The following is a 24,685-nucleotide window of genomic DNA, read 5'->3' as shown; positions in this document are numbered from 1 at the left end:
CATAGCGCGTTATGGGGCAATCCTCTATAATGTGCTGAATTGTTTGTACAGTCTCGCCACAAATGCAAGCCGGGGATTCCACCCATCCACAGCGGTGTTTGTAATAAGCACAGCGACCATGGCCAGTGCGGAGTCTGTTGAGGTTGCACCAGTGCCGTCTTGGGAGGTCAGCTCCCTTAATTATGGCACCTGGGGTGATTCCGGAGCCCAGCTTTCCCGCCATCAATGAGTTCCACGACTGTGACCACTCACGCTTCAGGTTGAAACAATCATCGACAAGACTCTTAAAGATACTGTAAGAGGCATTCCTAGATTTTAAGCGACAGTTGGCTGGGTTCAGAAACTCCGCATGAATTGGTAGGGCTGGGTTCTTTTGGATCCTTGCCGCTTCTCGCATCAGGGCCTCTTTCCTTCTCAAGTCTGGCGGAGCGATCCGAGAAAGCACTGGCAGCCAGTGGGAAGGGGTTGAGAGTAGCGTACCGGAGATGAGTCGCATGGCTCTATTTAGCTCAACGTCTACTCTGGTGGCGTGGGCACTCCCCAACCATGCCGCTACGCAGTATTCAGCAGTGGAGTACACCAATGACAGAGCAGACGTTCTCAGGACATCGGCACTTGCTCCTCAAGAAGTCCCGCTTAATTTCTGTAGAATGTTGTTTCGGGTCTGGAGTTTACGAGCTGTGTCGGTTAGATGTTGTTTATACGTAAGGGATCGATCGAGAGTGATTCCCAGGTATTTTGGGGAAGAATTATGTTTTAGTGTGGATCCTTCAAAATGCACCTTAAGCTCCTGCGTGGCATGTTGATTGGCCAGATGGAAACAGGATACCTCTGTTTTACTAGTGCTGGGTGTTAGTCGCCATATCCTGAAATATTTAGCTAGCACCTCCATATCGCCGGATAGTGATAAGTTTTTGAAGTTTAGGTACTTTAATTGCGATTAGATATGCACACTTCTCGAAAGTAAGACTAACATTATTAGTCGAAAGTAAGAATAACATTAGATAATTCTTCGATTACAATAACTTTCTTTCAATAATGTTGCAATAAACAACGAAAATTGACCCTTAATTCGATTTCGTTACGATACGTCACGAGCAAACTAGTATAACCAGACCCCGTTATCAGTGGTGAAATTTTATTGAAATGCAAGGGTTGGCACTCACTCCCCCACCGTGCGGGTAAAATTCCGCAAGCTATTGGGTAAAAGTACGCATGTAGGGTAAATGTTCGCATCAAGAAAATTTCAATGGAATTGTTAATAAAATAAAGTTTAACGAATATTTATGATATTGTCTGATCAATATTTTGGAACCACGTGAGCTGCGGACGCAAAGCGAATGCAGTTCGACACACGTTGCATTATTGATGTATAATTTTATGACCTCTATAGTTTATTTAAGTCAAGTTTTGATCCAATAATCAAGCACTATTCAATATCTTAAGTAAAGTATTAATAGTTATTTAATATTCTTAAATTAGTCCGTGGATATTGATCAGACTATTTCTTAAATATTCGTTAAACTTCATTTTATTGACAATTCCATTGAAATTTTCTTGATGCGAACAATTACTCCACATGCGTACTTTTACCCAATAGCTTGCAGAATTTTACCCGCACGGTGGGGGAGTGAGTGCCAACCCTTTGCATTTCAATAAAATTTCACCACTGATAACGGGGTCTGAGTATAACAGTGACTTCGCGACCCAAGACATCAATTTATGAATAGCCGCAATCCATCGCAACCCGATGACCACGAATAGCCTTCGAGCAAATCGAATCGAATGTGTGTGTTAATCATTATGAAATAAATACCTAAATCTAAATCTAAGCAACACTCTGGTAAAATAAAAAACTCACGGTTAATTTTTTGTCCTACAATGAAGACGGGTAATTCTAATTTGCCAAAACGGAAGAAACTAATTCTGGACTAGGAGGTTGATTCTTGATAAAGAATAGAAAATTAAATAGATTGGTTTGCATGAGATGAATAAAGTCAAAGGAAATTGAGCAAAGTATCGGTCACGATGTAAAATTGTTCACGGACGTCTCCACAGACGGCGGTCAAGGCCTGCAGGTTTCACTTTCTTGCGCCGACCATTTTCACCGCTCTCACGCGCAAAGCTCAGAGAAATGCGCTTATTCCTCTCCCGTTTTAAAGTGACGTAAAATACAAGATCAGACAAATAACATATGCTCTTTTAAATAATTAATTTATATAATCGTCCATTCCGAAAAGACGTAAGTTGCCAGAATTAGATACTAAAGATACGCTTTTTAGTTACTTTAAATTTGAGATAATATGGGCAGATTGTTTTACGTGTTAATGTGTTTTATTTAACTAGGTAAACTGCCGGAAAGAGGTTTGTTTTGCACATTGTACTCTGAAACATGTTACATAAGTTTTTTTTATTACACTACACACTTTTACTTTGCTTCACAATAAAACATATATGTACTTACTCGAACCTATATTTATGTGATTCAAATCTTGTAACTAATTTGAACCACTTTCCGGTGTGTGATTGAGTTGAAATTTGGCGTACTTCCGTGAATCCGATGGCAATTTATGTGTATAAATAAACTAATTTGATGATGCCGTCAGAATGTAGCCAAATGAACTATATGTTAGATAGGAACTATGGAAAACACAAACAGTTTGCGCTTATTAAAATGGTGACCACGACTTCTTTTTAGTCATGCAAAGAAGAGGCACTACAGTCAGAAAATAAAAGTGTGTATATTTTTCCATTAGTGAGGCGTAAAAAGAGTTTGATGGGATAGGGAGTACCTATAGAAGAAATACCTAATACCATAAGGTGAACAATGCGGGTGTAAGATCGCATTTATAACGTTTGTTGTCGTGCGAGAGTGACATATGATACGATAGATGATGATGATTAAAAGTGTAACCACCATTCCCAGAATCGTCGCATTTATGAAACTTAACGAGTTGTTTAAAACTGAAACGTGTTTTAATTAAATCCATGTCCCATCATATCATGTTAACAAATACAGTTGCGATTTCTAAACTTCAAAAAAATAACGCTAATATATTAATAAACACAAATTGCTAAAAATGCCATCTAACAAACAACGGCGGCAACTAGTTAACACTCTTCTTTGTTGCAACCGAATGACGAGTGTCGTGGTGACATCTATCTTTTGTTATTGCAACTATTGCTGGTTGCTCGAGGTTCATAGTAATAACGCTAGATAACGCTTGTGTTTTAGCATAGTCCTAGTCAAACTTACCTAAATATACTTCATTGCACCAAAGACATGTAACTTCGTATAAGACGAATAAAGTCTAAGGAAAAAACGTGCCTCGGAATTCAAGAAAAAGTCATTCTCGAATACATGCCGCACACACCTTTAGCCTATCCTCGGCTAGATGGCGTGACGACACCGTTTCATATTTAACAATTTTAACACATAGATTTCAGTGAATGAACATGGATCAAAATGAAATAAAAATAATAAAATCATTTATCCATATACATATACTTATACATTTTTTGATAATTTTATACGTTTTCATTTTGAGTTTTAGTCGTGTGTCGATAGATGGCAGTAAATTTACAGTGACTACAAAATTTACAATGACAGGACCCCTCTATACTATCTATTCTTTTTGCTAAAGGTAAATAAAAAAAGTCGCAAATGGATTAATCAAAACAATTAGCATTTTATTCGGTAACAACAGGCGGTCTTATGAAATGAAACGAAATGAAAATCTTTATTTCAGGCAACTAATGGCCCATACATAAATACCATCATACCACTTATGGCTAAGAAGCGATCTCTTCTTCCAGACAACCTTTGGGAAGCAGGATATGAAGAACTAACACCGGTAGTGCAAAAATGGTTAACGATTTTGCGAGGAATGAAACCTATTTAGTCAGTTTGCTGGTCTAACTTTAATATTAGATCCGGGAGCCTGGCAGCTATTCATCGGTGGAGGTCACATAATGCAGGCCACTTAAAAGATGCACGTTATAATAAATGTTTTAGGCATCTGTTGCTGCACGTAAGTAGGTATATATATTTTTTCTGTAAACCTACGATTTAACGGTAAATATGATAAAAAGCCTTGCAACTAAATCTTGCGTCTGCAATTGGTTAAACGTGATCTCGACTTTTCCCTTCTGGAATGGCAGGAAGTTGGGAATCTTCTCTCCGGGCAGCGTCGTGTTCATAAACCGGTACATTCCCTGAAAGTTGTGACAAGTGAAAATATTCTATACATGACATGACGTTACTCGTATTTTAATGTAGGCACGACATGTTTTTGCGTGATAAAATTTTCTTTAACTTGCGTTTCAGTGATTAGACAATATTACATAAATAAACATCGTAAAAATCTTACAACACACATATTTGAGAATCTCACAATGAGCCCTTTCATTTGATAACACGATATAGTTTGCAAAACTTTGTTTTTTCATCTTCTCATTTACCCCCCAAAGGTGGCCACTATGTTTAAAATTCATTTTCTCAAAAATGGACGGCAAAGTCGACTTTGCCGTCTAAAACATAGGTCGCGAAGCGCGTAGTTTATGGTCAGTTAAAAATTAAGAAGTTAAAAACATTGCAGTCTCGATTTTGGGACTGCAATGTTTCATACAAATCCATTATTTGTCGAGTTCCAAACTTTTTAAAAGTTGAAATGGCCATATCAAATGAAGGCACAGGCCCATTAAACAGCCAAACAGATGATTAGTACCGCGACTATAGCTGTCTCAAATAGGTTGGCGTATTTTCGACCGAAAAATACACTTCTATTTTTTTATTAAAAAAATAAAAAAGCGGCAAAGCTAATTTATTCAATAGTTTCTACTTTTTTCTGTGAAAATATATACGTAAGAACGCTGCTTTTGTAAAATATTTCTATGATATTTATATTTCTTGCACCATTTTTGAGAACAGTACTATATTAGACTCGGCTGGAAGGCTACTTGCTGGCTTCGGATTCAATTAAACGGACTCCCAAGGTCGTCCGTTTAAAACGAATCCTCAGCCTGCAAGTAGCTACTTCGGAGCCTTGACAATAATGTACTATTGTTGACGTTACATGTCTTTGGATCACAGACTTACAGCATTGTACCAAATTTCAATTGGTCCAGTCCAGTAGTTTCGCAACAAATAGGCTGTGACAGACTGACAGACGGACGGTTGGACAGACAGACGCACGAGTGGTCATATAGGTTCCGTTTTATCCCTTTGAGGTACGTAACTCTATAAAAAGAAAAACCGACTTCAAAAATGATAAAATAAAATCCTTTACTGCGTAAAAACGTACCTATAATCGTGTGTGGCCATTTTTGCCTGTGAAATACATATTTAAATATCATAATAACTGTTTATGTAAAAGTTATGTACCTGTGGCAAAAAAAAACTATCATACGTTCATAACGTACCGGCGCAAAAGGACAGGATATTCCATATTTGTCTAAAACCGCGTTAAACATTTTTCCGAGGTATTGATCTCGTTGGTATAGGTCGCACAACTTCAGTTTTAGCTCCAATAGACTCCGCTTGTATTGGTTGTTTTGGGCTTCGAAGAAAACGAAATGAATCTGTAAAATATTTCAGTTACCTACCTATTAAGTATACGACTTATAAAATGAACCAGCAATAAACATTTTCTGCATTTTTTGCCATTTACTCTGTAAACATGTCTTAAAAAGAAAAAAAACTCTTATGATATCGATACGACTATTTGTTTAAGCGCGAGGTATCACGACTCCGCCATTTATTAAAATTTCCAAAAACCGGATCGACAAAAAAAATATATTTCATCATAGAATTTACTCGTAGTCACAAAATTTCACGAGTTTCCGTTAAGAATTGTGACCTGTAGAAGAGAACATCCGGACATAAATGCCCGGAGTCAAAACGTAGACCTTCGCTACGCTTCGGTCAACTAAATCGATTTGCAAAAGCAGCTAGAGTCAGACCAAGAATAGTCTGCAGCGGATTTGATAGCCCACGCAGTGAAAGTGTAACCGCATTGTAAACGTCAAACTTCTAGGAAATTATGACGTATAAATGACACTTGCACTGCGTGGGCTATCAAATCCGCTGCAGACTTTTTTGGTCCGACTCTAAAGACGCTGGTTCGATTAATCTTACAACTCCAGTAATCCATCACTATTCTAAATATTTAATAGGAAAAAATATTTTGTTGATTTGTATAATAATGATTTTTTTTAATTAAATAATTTGTTTGATTGCTCACCGTGATATTATTTCCCCAAGTATGCTTGAGTCCTCCCTCGAGATTGTATAGGTAATCGCTTTTTCTGCCGTACCGTATGACGCGGGCAGACACATTATATAAGTATTTCTCGTTGACGTAGGTCACTTCAGTGCGTTCGGGAATAAATAAAACACTCTAAAATAAACAAAAACATTAAAACCTACGTCAGTAATTTTGTGAACCTTGCTGTAAAAAAATCACTTGTAAAAAGTGTCAAAAAACATTTTCAAAGATGCATTAAAATATTTTAAATACAATAAAACATTTAATACCTACATCAATAAGGACAAAGGATTGCGTAGCATCATATATATAAAATTGAAAAACCAGAACGGGATAAAAAACGAGGGAAGAAGCGAGATGGCGCCTTACAAATTTCTAAAAAAGTTTTTGACACGTTTCTCGAATACGACGCACGTATGATAAGAAAAACCTGTTCAAATCAATTATGTACATATGGGAATAGAACTAGAGCATAAAAACTATCGCTTCCGATGCGTATTTAATTTACAATAAGGAAAAGAAATTTTCATAACAATCTTCATTTTACGACATCGGCCATTTCTCGGCAACTCTCGGTTGCTTTCGTTTGGCGGTGCTACAGATTAGACCAAATAATCCGTAAGTTAAAGTAAACTAAATTATGTTTGTCATGTTGGTAATGTTGGTATACAGGTATTTCTGAGTTTTTTTACACGAAGTTAAATAAAAAGTGCTGCCAACCTCAACCTTAGTCCATAGACCATACGAGTGACTTATGCCATTTATGACATATCAATCAAATTAATATTATCGTATGATTATCCTGTTAATAATTTGTATTTTATTGTTTTAAATTTCTTTTTGAGTTATATTATTCAGATTGACTTTCACGGCTTCGGCAAACATTGCCATTCGTCCGGGGAACGGGCTGCCGAGATGGGCCAGAGAACCCATCAGTTCAAGGGATGGTGCCCGTAATTATGTGTGTGTGATAATTATACTTTAATGACTTTACAGATATAACCAATTCGGGAACTGTTTTCTCGCGTAATACGATACGACTCGACCAGGTAGGATTTTTTCTTCTTGCTGAACAGTCACCATCAGATATATCGGAACGGCTGAGGTATTCACAAATATCTGAACAATGTAAATTATAATGTAGTTAAAGTGCATGCTCAGATATTTTGGAGCTCAAGGGTTGCTCAAGATCTGATCAACCTCGGCCATGGCGACTGTCGAGAGCTATCGCAAGACCGGGAAACATGGCGTGATCTGGTGTCGGAAGCCAGGACTCATTTCCGGTCGTTGCGTCACCGTAGCCGTCGTAAGTAATGTCAATATCCAGACAGGGAAATGGGGACTATTTACGTTTGTATGAAAATGCGATTTATGGGCGGTGGCGTATATATTCGTCTTAAGGCGGAAATTATTCTAATGAACGTGTTTGCAATTGGGCTTATAAAAATAAATAATAATTTTGGGTTAGCATTTGATTCACGCATTATAGGGAGGGGCGGGGGGAAGGGTGGCATTTTATAGGGGTTGGTCACCCCTTTCAAATGACACCCGATTTGTGTCTAGGAGACGCGTAGTTTTTTTATACGTGTTTGAAGTTGCGTTCACAACACACCTGACTCGCTGTCAAAATCGAAATACAGTGCCAGAGTCACCGTTAGGTACGACGACGAGCGAAGCGAGGAGGAGTGTTAGGTATCTTGCGTTCACAACACACCCGACTCGCTGTCAAAAAAGAAATACAGTGGTCAAAAATATGTATACGGACAAAGTGCCCAAAAACATGTATACAGATAAAGTGCTCAAAAATATGTATACGAAATTCCAAATTGGTTACCCTTTCGTACGCTTTGGTTGTATTGTTAACATAACCTCAAAAAATAAAAAAATAAATTTTCGTGGTAACAATTCAATTCAATTCAATTATTTATTTCAAATCCAGAGATCCATAATATTGTTAGTAGGAACAACAAATCTTAAAATTAATTAAGGTTAGTTACATTAATTACAAAATATTAATAATAAACCTATCTACATACTAAAAAATAAATATAACTAGGCAACCTAAATGCACCACTTCTCAGCATCTGTGGCTGCCACATGCAGTCCATTCCAGTGCATGAGCAGTGGTGCATCCATCTTCCCTGCCAACGTTTTCAGGATGCTATTGGTACTGCCACACAGTCTCTGTAGACACACAGTAACTATTGATTTCCTAACTTTGGGGATGGGTTCGGGGGAGGGGGGGGGGGGGTCCTACTCCCTCCCCCCTTCCTATAATGCGTAATTCAAATGCAACCCCATAATTTTATGTTCAAACAAGTTTTAAATAAATACCTAAGTACGTAGATGAAAAAATACAATCTTGCCTTTTATCAAATCACATAATGTTTTGAGAAATTTGCGAATTAAGTTATCCAAATATCGGTTACAAATAAGAAGTCCCTATCACAGTTATAAACCCTGGCAGGGTTCAATACATAATAATATCGGTATTTAACTAAACATAAGACAAACTCTTTATTTCATTTACGCGAGCGGAGCTGCGGGCCCGTCTAGTTTGAAATAGTCGTGACATGACCGGTAGGTACTGACATTTTATTTGAATATACAGCATGATGAAGGTATAATATTACATATACGCATATTATTGCCATATTTAATGCTGCTAATTTAGCTGGCTAATATTATCAGGCTTTACTTATGTTGATTTGGGATAAGTACATTTAGTGTTTTCACTCTCTACCGTTCACCAATGAATTAATAAGCGGAATTAGGGGCTCGTGCATGTTACCAATTAGTCTTATCGTAGGAAATAATATAGTGATATAATAAATGTCTACTCACCAAGGTCCATTCTGAATAAAACGTGGCAAGCACAAAAACATGTAAAACAACGTTGGCATGCCTCATGATGCTTCAAATATAACAAAGTTTCATTGCGCCGAATAATAGATAAACATTGGCGTATGGAAAACCATCATCATTTAATGAGGTTTACAGGTAATTGCAGGTATTTGTGGACCGGACGCGTAGAAATGATATAGATCTGTTCTATGCATTTAATAAAACAGTTGAGAGACAAAATCTCTAGGTAGGTACATAGAAAACTAATGTATTAGAAAAAATTAAAAAAAACTCATATCAAAATATATTAAAAACGGGTCACTCACGTATTTTAAGTCAAAAAACGCTCGACATGTTTCACTCCGTACCGAGGAGTGTCATCAGCAGCTTGCGTTTACGGTGACGGACCGGCGCCAGTGTTGGGCATTCAAGAATAAAATCATTATTTGAATAAGAATTCGTAGGAATAAAATCATCTCGATTTTATTCCCGTCAAAAATATTCAAATAATTTTGGTCGGGAATAATTCGTATGAGAAAAAATTGAATGAGAATAACTTATTCTTAATCAAATAAATATAATCATGATTTTTAATTGAAATAATATTCCACGAATAAAAATGTAGTTCGGGTACCGTGTAAGTACTGATTACGTATAGTTAGGTAGATGTAATAGTAGTTAGTCTCTTGTCTAATTTATACCTATTTTATGGAATAAAATCTTACAAATTGACTGTCGCATAACGCATAGTTTCAGTAACCGTATTCTTTTTAATTTACTAATCAAATCATTAGGTTCAATTTAACTGGTCTAGGGGCCTAGCCAAGATGCCAATCGTTTGCGCTCCGACAACGAAGCGCTTTGTCTCTATCACTCTTACATATTAGTGCGATAGAGAGACGGAGGTAGCGTTTCGTTGAAGTAGCGCAACCCATTGGCATGTTGGCTACGCACTCAAGGTGCCTAGCCAAGATGCCAATTTTTGTTTTTAATTTAATAATCAAATCATCAGGTAAATTTAACCGTTCTGGGGGCCTAGCCAACATGCCAATCGCTTGCGCTCCAACAACGAAGCGCTTTCTGTCTCTATCACTCTTACATATTAGTGCGATAGAGCGACAAAGATAGCATTTGTTGTCGTAGCGCAAACGTTCGGCATGTTGGCTACGCTCCCAATGTGCCTAGCTAAGATGCCAACTTTTTGTTTTTATTTTAATAACCATACATTAGGTATAGCTGTTCTGGGGGCCTAGCCAACATGCCAATCGCTTGCGCTCCAACAACAAAGCGCTTTCTGTCTCTATCACTCTTACATATTAGTGCGATAGAGAGACAGAGATAGCGTTTCGTTGTCGTAGCGCAAACGATTGGCATGTTGGCTATGCACCCAAGATGCCTAGCCAAGATGTCAATTTTTGTTTTTAATTTAATAATCAAATCATCAGGTAAATTTAACAGTTCTGGGGGCCTAGTCAACATGCCAATCGCTTGCGCTCCAACAACGAAGCGCTTTCTGTCTATCACTCCTACATATTAGTGCGATAGAGAGACAGAGATAGCGTTTAGTTGTCGTAGCGCAAACGATTGGCATACTGGCTACGAACCCAAAGTGCCTAGCCAAGATGACAATTTTTGTTTTTAATTTAATAACCAAATCTTTGGATACAATTTAGCTGTTCTGGGGGCCTAGCCATTATGCCAACGCACTTATATATAAGAGTGATAGAGACAGAAAGCGCTTCGTTGTTGGAGCGCAAGCGATTGGCATGTTGGCTAGGCCCCCAGAACAGCTGAATTTACCTAATTTGGTTATTAAATTAAAAACAAAAATTGGCATCTTGGCAAGGCACATGGAAGCGTAGCCAACATGCCAAACGTTTGCGCCACGACAACAAAACGCTATATGTCTCTCTATCGCACTAATATGTAAGAGTGATAGAGATAGAAAGCGCTTCGTTGGCGGAGCGCAAGCGATTGGCATATTGGCTAGGCCCCAAGAAAAGCTAAATTTACTGAATGATTTGTTTATGAAATTAAAAACAAAAATTGATATCTTTGCTTAGCACCTTGGGTGCGTAGCCAACATGCCAATCGTTTGCGCTACGACAACGAAACGCTATCTCTGTCTCTCTATTGCACTAATATGTAAGAGTGATAGAGACAGAAAGCGCTAAAAACAGCTAAATTGTACCTTATGATTTGGTTATTAAATTAAAAACAAAAATTGGCATCTTAGCTAGGCACCCAATCGTTTGCGCTACGAGTGCTACGACAACGAAACGCTATCTGTCTCTGTATCGCACTAATATGTAAGAGTGATAGAGAGAGACTATGCGCAACTCTACGGAGCGTCAACGTTTGGCATGTTGGCTAAGCACCCTGATCGGATGATAGAAGTAGATAGCGTATAGCGGAACTCTTCAATGTGTACCTATACCTAAACTAAAGGAACAAATATCAAATCAATTCGACTTTTAAATAGAAGGGTGAAGTTCAAGTTACAAAATTTAACCAATTGTACTACAAAAATTAATTTAATTCTAAATAACATTTTAATTGAATAAAACCTTAGTTAGAATAGCCTCACTTCTAGAATAATTATTCTGTTTTTTATTCCGCATTTAAAATAAAAGTCACATGATTTATTCACGTTAATTTTATTCTAAAATAACTAGTGCAAGAATTATTCTAATTCAAATTGATTTGAATAAGAATAAAATTTATGTTTTTATTCTTATTCTTATTCAAGTTAATTTTTGCCCAACTCTGACCGGCGCAGACTGCGGGCCGCAGCTCTCCGCGCCCGATGACTCGGCGCAGGCGCCGGTGGCGGCAAAGGGGGCGAGAAACTACCCTCATTTATGGCATTATTGTCAAATGATGGGTTGCACACAACACTCACTACGTCATTCGCTAATGGTTCGTCCACACTGTCCACCGACGTAGTACCCAAAACAGTTTTTCAGCTTGCAGGCACTGACCAACCACAATCACGGTTAAAATTCGGATGACGACTAATTTCTATAGCCTCCCGTACTTTTCGCTGAATCACAAACTTTAATATATTTACTATGTCTGAATCTCACGGAAGTTTTGTTATTAAAAAAATACTCGTTATTTACCTTTCAGTGAATTTTATTTTATTTGTTGTTGGTTAATTTATAGGGACCGTGCGCGTTGAAAGGTCTGCCATCTTGTGGCCTGAATCGGAAACATATGTGTACATGTACATTGCCAAAGCAAGTGCTACCATCTATAGTTCTCTACGGAACGTTTCCTTATGCATAGTAGGTTCTGCCATCTTGCGGGCTACATCGGGAGCATACACGACACATTTACGCCTCACGCCAAAAATCTGACAGCTCCTATGCTGCCCCCTATAGTTCATGCACGGGACCTACACGAATTAAACATTATAAAATTTTTTTGAACCTCGAATGCAAGTACCTCGAGCTCGACACATGTTCAGTTATGGTCTGGCGTGACCAATATTTAAACTAACACGAACAAAAATGCAAACACATTATTGCTCTTGTTACGAAGCCTCTCGGCTCCTCTGTCGCATCAAATAGTACACGCTTCTTTGTCTTATATCACTGCTTGCTGCAATTTTAAGGGTTCCGTAGTCCCGTCCGTATTAGCAAAGAGGTATTATTAGTAACGTAGGTAGGTAATTAGGTAATAGAGTCGTACGTTAATAAAGCCATTATAGAGAAAAACAATTAATTTTATTAAAATTGTAGACACATATTATGCCGTTGCCCAAGCCGAAGAGTACTAAAATATTAATATTATACATACAGGCTGTCTCATAAATGACACGTCACAGTGACACTGGAGGTACACCAGGCCAAGAGGACTCAAACCAACTTAACATGACCCCAGTAAAAGTGGCACGGTTTTCAAGTTATTGTCAAATTTAGGTTTTTCATGAATTTTGACCCTTTTGTAACATTGTTAGTGCCAGCAAAGACATATGTAACTTCGTATAAGACGAATAAAGTCTAAGGAAAAAACGTGCCTCGGAATTCAAGCAAAAGTCATTCTCGAATAGATGGCGCACACACCTTTAGCCTATCCTCGGCTAGATGGCGTGACGACACCGTTTCATATTTAACAATTTTAACACATAGATATCAGTGAATGAACATGGATCAAAATGATATAAAAATAATAAAATCATTTATCCATATATATACATTTTTTGATAACTTTATACGTTTTCATTTTGAGTTTTAGTCGTGTGTCGATAGATGGCAGTAAATTTACAGTGACTACAAAATTTACAATGACAGGACCCCTCTATACTATCTATTCTTTTTGGTGCCAGTGTGCACTCGGAAAGGTATATTAGTTGGAAACTCCTCTTAACCTTGCCTCGTAAGGCTCTGAGGTCCTACCTGTTGTACTAATTACTTTATTAGTTAGTCGGTTACTTTGTCTAAAAGTTTTTAGAAATCGAGTTTCGCTCATGTCATCTCGGATATGGGTATGTATGGTATCAGTGAATTTATGACAAGCGCGAAAATGGTGGTAGTTACTGTGACGTCATAAAGTCGGCAGTACAAAGTTTTTTTTCTTTTAAACATACCATGAGGGGTACCAAATAAATGGACTTTGTGTGTATATCACAAATAATAACATTTTTACTTCTTGGTCTAGCAAATTATTAGAAAACGTTCAAAAATTTCACAATGCAGAGTGGATTTTATAAAACTTAGCAAACTCTTAAAAACCTCTGTTAAATTTTGTCTCATTCTAACAAACAGAAATTATATCAAATAACGGAAAGGGTTATCAACAGTTTGTTAGATTTGGCAACGTTTACTAGTAACGCCGCGGTGGCTATCTTCCTTTCGGGACGTCTCGTTTGAAGGTAGCGTAGAAGCGCGCTCTCACTAGTATCTCCTCGTTAGTATTCAACTTGGCGTAAGCTTGGAACATAATCTTCTCAAACGGCCACACGTACGGCAAATTCTTGAACGATACCGTTAAGTTGCTGAATACGTATCTACCCTGTTAAAAATACAAGCATGATTAAAATTCCGTCAATCGTTTTTAACACAAAAAAAAACTTTTACTAACGTGAAATAGACGTGCCTGTGCTATTCGGTCACCGGGCCAGGGCGGCATCTAAGGTCGAATTTTTCCAAGTATATGAACTTCTTACTGAAGGCTTATGGCGCCCCCTGGCCACCCCTAAGGTAGAACAGTATGGTCCGACCTTCTAACTGGATCATTCGGACGCGATTCGGTTCGATTCCAGCGTGGGGCACTGGAGGCCTTGGTCACTTTTTCTTAGTATATGACATTTATTTCAGTTTATCATTTATACATAGTAGTGTTTGAACTACTTGAAATAAAAACTAATTAAAATATTTTATGAAAATAATTTAATTTGTTCTAATACTTCTAATAGTGAGATAGACGGACATGATAAAACCCATGGATGTAAGTAAAAAGAGGTAGATATGGTACCAGGCGCACGATCGTGAGCCATCAAATATAGGTTCCGGAACCTATATTTAGTTAGTCGTATGGGTGACGCCAACCTGTCAAGTTGTCAAAATCGTTGGATCAAATTTTAGTTTTGTCAACTATGAACGTCACACGTCTACATAAATAAAAGGTCATTGATAAAACCACAAGGATTCTGATTTGCATTTTAGCTGCGCCACCACGCACGCCGTCTGTAAGCGATCGACTTTCGAAAACTTATTCAATTGTTATTCAATGTCACTTACGGTTGTTATGACGGGACATAAAAACTCGATGGATTAAATATTTTCACCATACCAGCTCGGAAAGTAATTACTTTGCACTTCATAAAATCTTTTTACAAAAAAAAGCAAACCGACTTCAAAAAGGATGAAATAAAATATTATCCTTTTTGAAGTCTATGCGTTACCAACTGATATGTTTGAAGTCGGTGCCAAGCCAAATTTTGAAGCATACCATGATTTTGGTGCGATTCGATAAGGATGTACCTACGTTGGATTGCCTTACACGACGACAATGAACGTACTTTCTGTAGGTACAGTCGACGTTAAAAATATGTTTACACTTTTCGCCTTATTACAAAGGAGTAAGGTGCAAAAGTGTAAATATATCTTTGACGTCGATTGTATCTAAGAACACACCTCAGAACACACGATCAAACCTTCTTGGCGCAGTCTGTACCATGTTTGTCGGCACATTAGTGGAAATCCAATGCATTTTTTTTCGTCGTATTATTTAAAGAGCATTTCTTACTAATGCTCGAACAGTCTATAGCACGCAAGTGTGAGATTGGGACTGAGTAATTTCCCGTCCCTTATCCAGAGGACTACATTTCAAAATATAAAACAATTTAAGAAATTTACCTTCTTGCCAAATTTCACCTAAAGCGGTTCAGTTGTTTAGCCATGAAAAGGCGACAAAGAGGCAGACAAAATTACTTACACATTTGTAATAGTTATTAGTGCAGTTCTAATGGGATTTATAGCTATAAAGCTGATTATTTTGACTGGTATTGTTACTACTTGGCTTGGCACCGACTTCAAACATATCAGTTGGTAACGCATAGACTTCAAAAAGGATAATATTTTATTTCATCCTTTTTGAAGTCGGTTTGCTTTTTTTGTAAAAAGATTTTATTTTTCCATTTTTAGTTTTAACGCATTGTTAAGAGCGCGACGCATGAATGAAAAACAAGATCATGTTTAACACTAAATTCATGTACCTATTACTTTAATAAATATGTATGTAATCAGGAATTTTCTCGAGTCCGTCTGGGAAATTATAATTCCTGTCACTACTACACTAAATCCATCCTCCGCCCCGCCACTGGCCCAATCCCTCAACGCCCCGATCACTTAACCTCACAGTGCATTAACCCCTGATCCAGGAACCCCTCGACCCTGAACCAGGAATTGTCTCGAGTCCGTCTGGGAAATTATAATTCCTGTCAACTAAATCCATCCGCCCGCCCCGCCACTGACCCAATCCCTCAGCCCCCCGATCACTCAACCTCACAGCACATCAACCCCTGATCCAGGAACCCCTCGATCCTGAACCAGCAACCCTTCAACCGCCATTCCCCGACCCGTTAATCTCTGACCCCTTAACTCCTAACCCTAACCCCCGATCAGTAGCCTTACCAGCTTACCACGAGTTTGACATTGATATATTCGCTAGCATGTGTGTAACTTTCTTCCCATGCATCTCGCTCGTACTAACCTTAGTGTGAGCGAGATGCATAAAAAGTTACATTTAGATGCATAAGACGTTAGCGAATATGTCAATATCAAACTCGTGGTAAGGCTACAGTTGCAGTACATCAAATTGGTGGTTTTCGGAAGCAAATGCTCGAGTTACTTTAGAAAACCCCGAAATCACTTAACACGTGCCTTTAAAAATTGAGGAGTTCCCTCAATTCCTCATGGATTCCATCATCAGACCAGAACCAAAAATAATACGGAAACACCTTGGAGGTAACTTCTTCCAAACAAAAAAAGAATTACTCAAATCGGATCACAGGTGCCAGAGTAATCGCTGAAAGAAATCATCATCATTATCATCGAAATAATCATCATCATCAGGTCTATTTCATCAAATTAGTGGTTTTCGAGAGAAAATGCTCAAGTTGCTTAAGAAAACGCCCAAAACACCATGCATGTGCCTTTAAAAATTGAGGAGTTCCCTCAATTCCTCATGGATCCCATCATCAGAACAGAACCAAATTAAAATGGGACCAACTCGGAAGTAGCTCCTTTCAAACAAAAAAAGAATTACTCAAATCGGACTACGGATGTCGGAGTAATCGGTGAACGTACATAGAAAAAAAAAAAATAGCCACAACCGAATACAGAACCTCCTCCTTCTATGAAATTGAAGTCGGTTAAAAAACAAATAGCAAAGTTGCACTTTGCTATCAGCAATTCACATGTGAGGCAAAGTAATCAAATGCAAATTTTGAGTTGTTTTCTTATGTTTGCTGGTAGAATTGACTTTTGAATGATGATTTTTTTGGATGATAAATATTTAATAATATTCATTTGAATTTGATTTGGCTTGATTTTGTTTGATATTTTACATTTAATATTTGCTTCGGATTGGCGTGGTGAAAAATTTTGTGTTTCACTCGGGGGCAAATTTTGTTTAACCCTCGTAAGCAAATATTTAATGTAAAATATCAAACAAAATCAAACCAAATCAAATCCAAATGAATGTTTTTAAATATTTATCATCCAAAATCATCATTTAAAAGTCAATTCTACCAGCAAACATAATAAAACAACTCAAAATTTGCATTTGATTACTTTGCCTCACATGTGAATAAAATGCAACTTTGCTATCAGTTTTTGAAGTGCAAAGTAAGCCTTTCCGAGCTGGTGTGGTGAAAATAACTATTGTTAAGAATGGTTCGATTGATAGATGATACCTACTGGTGGTGCCGGGCAAATTAGGCCCCTTGATGCCAACGATTCCCCGAGAATGCTGTGCCAGGGCTCCTTGTTCACAAGTTCGCACATTTTCATCTCCACCTCCACGAAGCTGCGCTTGTACTCGTTGTGAAGGAACTCGTAGAATACGCCGTGAATCTACAAATATATAATTAAGACTTTACATCGTCAGGTGATAACCAAAACTCACTAATTACAAATAAAATAATTAAACAATGATTAACCCTAGTGTCGTATTAATACGGTTCACTATGGCTATGACCTAGTGATGGTAATTAGTGGGTTTTGGTTGTCACTTGACGATATTACCGTTACATTATCTGCCAGCCATTTGGATGTAGTTCCCTCCACATGAATCATGTATGGGCTCCTCCTGCTGGTTCGTCTTATGAACGCCTTAGCGTTGGTTAGATAGTTCTCATTCACGTAGTATATTTCAGCACGCTCGGGTATCACCTCTGTGCTCTACAAAGTACGAAGGATGAGAATATATTTAATATATTTCATATTTATATAAAGTTATATACTTACTGAGTATAATTGCATGAATTCTATAGTAATTTAAATTGTATTTTTCTTATTTACTCGTAATGCATGTTAATTATAAGATGTAATAATGTTTTGAAAATATGTGTCCCGCCGAGTTTGTTGCCGGTCCCATATTGGGATACCCTTCTCCAATTGAGGGGGGATTTAAATCTTCTCGAGGCAGAGGTGTAGGGTTGGAGCCGGTATAGCTTTATTTGACGTTCATAAGCGCATTGTAATATGCCTACTTGAATAAACTATTTTTTATCTTTATCTTTATCTAAGGTCAGGTAGGGTAAAAGAAACATAGGTACGGCCCTATTCGAACTTTAAGATACGCCGGTAATAGATCTAGAAACGATTTGGATTAGATATGTCAGTGTCAAATGTGACGTTTCTTCAAACAAAAACGTTACTTTTGACACTGACACATGTAATCCACATCGTTTCTAGATCTATTAATTGACGTATCTTAAAGTTAGTTAGTTAGTTAGTTTAGTTATACTGGGCATTTTCCACAAATCGACAACCATTGTGCCTATTTTGCGTGAAAACGAGGTTGCACTACTCTAGCCACCCCAGCTCGTCCATGAAACCTAGCAGTGTCTTCAGGTTGCTAACTGCCTCCTTCAGTGTACACAGAGTCCCTAGGTATTGGTTCCTGTATGCTTCTATTTGTTTACAGTGTAGGAGGATATGTTTTGCTGTTTCCTTTTCTTCCATGCACGCTCTGCACATGGGGCTGTCTGTTTTACCCATATTATGTAGGTGTTCGTTCAGTGTGTTATGTCCTGTGATTAATCCCACTATTGTGCGTAGTAGTTGGTGTCTGGGTGTTTTCAGAAAAACTTTGGTAAGCTTGTAGTTTTGTTCCGGAAGAATTTCTTTGGTCTGCCTACAGGTGTTCATTTCAGTCCAGTACTTGTTGTGCACCTGTTTGTGATGTTGATCTTCCTGGTTTTGTATGTAGGATACTGGTAGGGGTAGAGGTAATGGGTTCGGGTCCGTGTGGCGGTGTTTCTGAACCTTTCCTGGCCAGTTCATCCGCTGCATCGTTTCCTCTTGATCCACTATGCCCCTTTATCCATTATACTGTTACTGTGTTGCCTTCTTTGCTCACTTCAGTGAGGCCTCGATGACATTCAAGTATGAGTTCCGATGTGAGTTTGTCACTACCTAGTTCTTGCAGTACTGATTTACTGTCGGACAGTATTAGTATATTTTCTTGTTTTACTTGTCGTCTTTTTATCGCATTACAAGCTTCTATTATTCCTACACATTCAGCTTGGAATACCGTATTGTGTTCACCCAAGGGTTTTGAGATGTGTATGTTCAGGTCCCCCAAGAAGACACCACATCCGGTCCCTTCATTTGTTTTTGAGCCATCTGTAAATATTCTTGAGTTTGTTTGGTATAGTCCTTCCTTCTGATCTTCTGTTAATGATATGGCGTAATTATAGTTTTTGGTATTTTGTCTATTGGCGCCTCCAACATTGGCATTTTTGAGATCATATTTCCATAGATCTTCTTGTGCGATGAAATGAGAGGTGTCCATAGGTTTAGGTTTATCAACCGAAGAGCCGTGGCCGCGGCTTCCTTCTGTATGTATATGTGTAGTGGCAGGAGTCCTAGCATTATTTCTAGCGCCGCAGTCGGAGTAGTTCTCATACAGCCCGTCGTAGCTACACAGGCTAGTCTTTGCGTTTTATTAAGTTTGTCTATTGCCGTGGTTAGATGGGTGCGGGGCCACCATACGATGGCGCCGTAGCTTATCATTGGCAATATTACCATTTTGTATAGCCACAGTATGATGTGAGGGGCTAGGTCCCATTTCTTGCCCACCATCCTCCGGCATTGCCAGAAGGCTACTGTTGCTTTGTTTAGTTTGTTGTCTAGGTGTTTACTCCAGTTCAGTTTGTCGTCTAGGATTATGCCTAGGTATTTTACCTCCTTTGAAAGTGTCAGTCTTGTGCCAAACAGTGTCGGCATTACGCATGTACCCAATTTTCGTTTGTGTGTGAAGAGAATTGTGTCAGTCTTTTTTGGGTTTACTGATAGGTCATTCTCCGTGCACCATTTCTCTGCTATTTAGAATAAGAATAAGAATAATTTTTATTTATAATAAAATACGCATGCACAAAGGTGTCCGGTAAGCCCCAAGCCTGTATCTTGGGGCTTACAAAAGAGTAGTTAGGTAACAGTAACTAAACCTAGTTAAAATGATGTGTGAGAGAGGGTGATAAGGTGTATGTGTGTGGGTTCGCACAGTGTGCTGATTACAAGGCCGCTGATTAGTATGACTAAATCATCTGCGTACCCTATGGTCGTGAATCGTTTGCCACTAGGTTCCAAAGCAATGGTGAGAGTACTCCTCCCTGGGGGCATCCTCTCATGACTAGTGCCTGGTGATTTTGATTTTCGGATAGTCTTATTATTCTCTGTCTTAGCATGTTCATTATCCATTCGGTTATGAGCGGATTGGTTCCATGTCTTTGTAATGCTTGCTGATTGCTGCTAAAGTTGGTCTTGGCAAAGGCTCCCTCTATGTCTATGAAGGTGCCTAGGCAGGAGTTTTTCCTTTCTAGCGCATTCTCTATGTTGCTTACTACAGCATGGAGAGCTGAGTCAGTTGATTTACCTTGACTGTAGGCATGTTGGTTTGGATAGATTTCTATGTTTTTTAGAGCCGTGTCCTTCAGTTCTCTGTCACATAATCTCTCTAGTGTTTTAAGCATGAAGGATGTAAGGCTGATTGGTCTGAAAGATTTCGGATTCAAATAATCGGTTTTGCCTGGTTTTGGTAGGGAAATCACTTTCACTTCCCTCCATTTTCCATTTATGTGGTATATATCTAAAGGCTATACAGCTGCACAGTAGATTGGATAGATGTTTCATTAGTGTATGTCCTCCCCACTTTAGTAGGGCTGAGTAAATTCCGTCCGTTCCCGGCGATTTAAAGTTTTCGAAACTATTTATCGCCCAGGTCTTTTTGTTTTGTTCTGTTATGCATTCTGCTGTTTTCCATTCGCTTTCAGTTGGATTATAGTCCATTGTATGTTGTTCTGGATCTTGTTCATTTACTACCTTGCATCCTAGGAAGTGGGTCTCCACCACCAGTAGCCTTTCTGTCTCAGCTGGACTGCTGGTGGTGCTGTTATCTTGTCTCCTCAGGGTGCCAAGTAGTTGTCTTGGTTGGGCTGCAAGGATTTTCCTTGTTCTGTTTGCCTGTATTACAGTAGATATGTTGTCGCAGAAGTTCCGCCATGTGGCTGATTTTCTGTACCTTAGTCTTTTCTTATAGTCTGTTTTAGCTGTTTTGTACCTGTCCCAGTCCTCTTCAGCCCTTGTGTTCATTGCTCTGTTGAGTAACCTTCTCATTTTCGTTCTCAATCGGTCCCCACCAGCTGTTGTTGTTGTTACTGCTTTTCCCTCTAGCAGGTGGGGTCGATAGTGGACATGTGTTTTCGTAGCTATGATTGCTATGAGTTATGTTTTAAATAAGTAAGTTTAGCTACTCTTCCAGTTCCTTTGTGAATCTAGGCCTGGCTGTATGTGTATTATTGTCTAGTTTACCTACCAGAAGTATCTTAAAGTTCGAATCGGGCAGATACTTTATTTTTCTCGAGCTAAGAGAAACCGTATGAGAAAAGTTCTTCTACGTAAATATTTTTAAGTTAATTTTATTTATGAATTAGCTTTATTTTTAGTATTATCATTTAATTAAGTTTTTAATATCTTTAAGTATCTCTAATTGTTTGTTTTCCCTACAAGTGTCCACCTTCCCCCATAGTTCCTCTTAGCCTACCTAACCTTAACCAAAATATAAAATTATTTTGGATCGACTGCAATAGTTTTTTCACCTCAGCAGCTAGAAAAAGGGTACTTTGCTTCTTAAAAACAGTGAGCAAAATGCGATTTTGCTCACTGAGTGAGACAAAATGACATTCAAGTTACCTTTATAGTCAAATGTCATTTCAACATGCGGGGTCTAATACAAGTTCGAAATACTTGGGTTCCCATACAACCATTTCCAGTCGCCGTTACGACGCGGTGTTGACACATCTTGTGTCGACACCGTCTGTTTCGGTCACAATTCCAGTCGCAGAGTCGTCGCCGTGTCGACACAGTTACCAGAAATGGGGAAGGGTCGACACATGACACAAAGTGACATAAAGTGTGGTCGCCGTGTGCACACATTGTTTCGGGTTTGCGACTACTTTATGCCAAAATCATTCGTTCATTCGTTCATTTTGTTCCTGTCAAATGGAAACTGTCAGATGGAAAAATACTTAAATAAAAATAAGTGACATTAATACGCCATCTCTAAAACGGATTACAAGACGTAATTATATATTGTTTGCATTTATATTACAATATGACTTAAATTATTATGGGGAATTAAACTGCTCGGTGATTTGATAAACTAAGTGTAATATAATCAACGCGCCACCACATTGTTTTAGTTTAGCCGGAAATGAAATTGTTTACTTCTCAGTGCCTGTGTTCATAACTATATTATTTGAAGCATTTTTAGTACTTCGATGCGTATACTATACTTAAATAACAGAAATAACGCTTTACATACTACGAAACTTGTTAATTATGATGTATAAATATGGTTTAAGGCTGAGAAATATTGCAGTCACAAAGTAGTTGCAATGTTTCGACTTTGTGTCGACTCTGTGTTGACACATGACACGCGCTGTCAAAAGTAATAACAAAGTTACTGGTATGTTACTGGATTTGCAAAATGGCTCCTTGTGTTGATTTGTTTTCAGATATTCTCAAAGTGTAAAAATGCCGTGGTCAGAGATGGGCATTAATCGATTAACTGTTTATTCGACTAATTAATGGAATAAAAAAAGTTAATTCTCAAATTTTAATCGCGATTAGTTTAGTCGACCTAACATAGATTGAAATTGAATTAATCTGAATATTAATCGAATAAATTATCGATTAAATCTCGATTGAAAGTTGACAGGGGGCCATTTTTGTACGTAAAAATAATAGAAATGTCTTGCATGCAGATGGTAGCAAAACACTTTGTCATAAAAGTCGAGATGGGTGTCGATATATAGGTTTTAGGGAGTGCCGATTTCGAAAATAATGACCATTTTGGAATCCGAAATGGCGGCCATGCACTGTGTCATAAAAGTCGTCATGGATGTCGTTTTATACGTTTTAGGGGGCCCCAATTTTGAAAATGATGACCATTTTGGAATCCAAAATGGCGGCCATGCACTATGCCATAAAAGTCGTCATGGGTGTCGTTTTATAGGTTTTAGGGGGCACAGATTTCGAAAATGATAACCATTTGGGATTCCAAGATGGCGGCCATGCACTATGTCATAAAAGTCGTCATGGATATCGTTTTATAGGTTTTAGGGGGCCCCGATTTAGAAAATGATGACCATTTTGAAATCCAAAATGGCGGCCATGCACTATGTCATAAAAGTCGTCATGGGTGTCGTTTTATAGGTTTTGGGGGGCGCAGATTTCGAAAATGATGACTATTTTGGATTCCACTTTTATGACAAAATACGTAGCCGCCATCTTGGATTATAAAATGATCATCGTTTTCGAATTCTGCACTCCCTAAAACCTATAAATCGACATCCGTGACGACGCAAGTTATCTTTATTTTCAGATCTAACAAATTGCTACAGAATACAAAGGACAAAAAAGAAGCGAGGAGGTAATGAAACAAGCAAAAATACAGATGATTCCTCGACGCAATTGGGTGATTCTTAAATTGTGTCCAGATTTTTTTTGTCATAAAAGTTTATATTTTTCACATATTACTCTCACAAGTTCCGTGACATTTCGACCTTGTAATTTTTTAAGTAAATGTTTTTGTTTATCTATGAGGATCTCACTAGAATAGTATAATCAAGGTATGTTTATATTTGATGAATGAAATAGTAACGCAAAAAAAATATATTTGTGTCTTATATTCCTGCCGAAGACTTTTATTTTACCTTTTCCTTCTACACAAGTTTGGCCAAGTAATAAGAATTTAGGGCTCTCAATTTTATTTTGACTTCTACAACAGTAAAGCTACGAGGCCATGTTTTGGTATCGTTTTCGTATAAATTCGCAGTACCAAATTTAGTTAAGGTATCACATTGACACCATTCCGAAGTAAAAACATATAAACTTATTAAAATACTTTCTTTTAAACTCCTCTTCACGCTTAAACTGCTGAACAGTTTTAATTTAAATTTGGTACACATATATTTTGAGTCCCGAGACAGGATATAATAAGTTATCTCAAAAATCATCCTTTAAAGGTGTGAAATGAGGTGTAGGGGGGAATTCAGAATTGACTTCTTGAAGTTAATACTGTTTAAGTTTAGTTTTGAAGTCATGTTTTTTCATCATTTTTAACTAAATCAAAGATGTAGACCATCCCAAATTTCATATAAATCGGTTCAGCGGTTATTGATTTCCCGTACAAATTTCCACGCCACTTTTCACACCTTCAAAAGATGATTTTGGTTATAAGATCTATCCTATGTCCTGTTCCGGGACGCAAACTATTTCTATACCAAATTTCAACGAAATCGGTTCAGCGGTTAAGCGTCAAGAAGAGTTTCAAAAAAA

The 24,685-nt window shown here is 38.0% G+C and overlaps 2 long non-coding RNA genes across 2 annotated transcripts in view; both read right to left on the bottom strand.

Moving 5' to 3' along the window:
- Positions 1-24,685, bottom strand: part of LOC134796815 (uncharacterized) — a 210,742-nt gene that overhangs the window by 54,971 nt on the left and 131,086 nt on the right. The gene's annotated exons all lie outside the window — the stretch shown is intronic.
- LOC134796811 (uncharacterized) lies at positions 4,054-9,181 on the bottom strand. The gene is made up of 4 exons (XR_010144994.1): positions 9,111-9,181; positions 6,243-6,398; positions 5,422-5,580; positions 4,054-4,215 (listed from the first exon to the last, which is right to left on the bottom strand). It is a non-coding gene; the product is annotated as an uncharacterized LOC134796811 (long non-coding RNA).

Source organism: Cydia splendana, chromosome 14 (assembly GCF_910591565.1).
Source record: "Cydia splendana chromosome 14, ilCydSple1.2, whole genome shotgun sequence".
Taxonomy (NCBI): domain Eukaryota; kingdom Metazoa; phylum Arthropoda; class Insecta; order Lepidoptera; family Tortricidae; genus Cydia; species Cydia splendana.
Note: the sequence above shows the minus strand (reverse complement) of the source record. Positions and strands in the feature narration are given on the sequence as shown.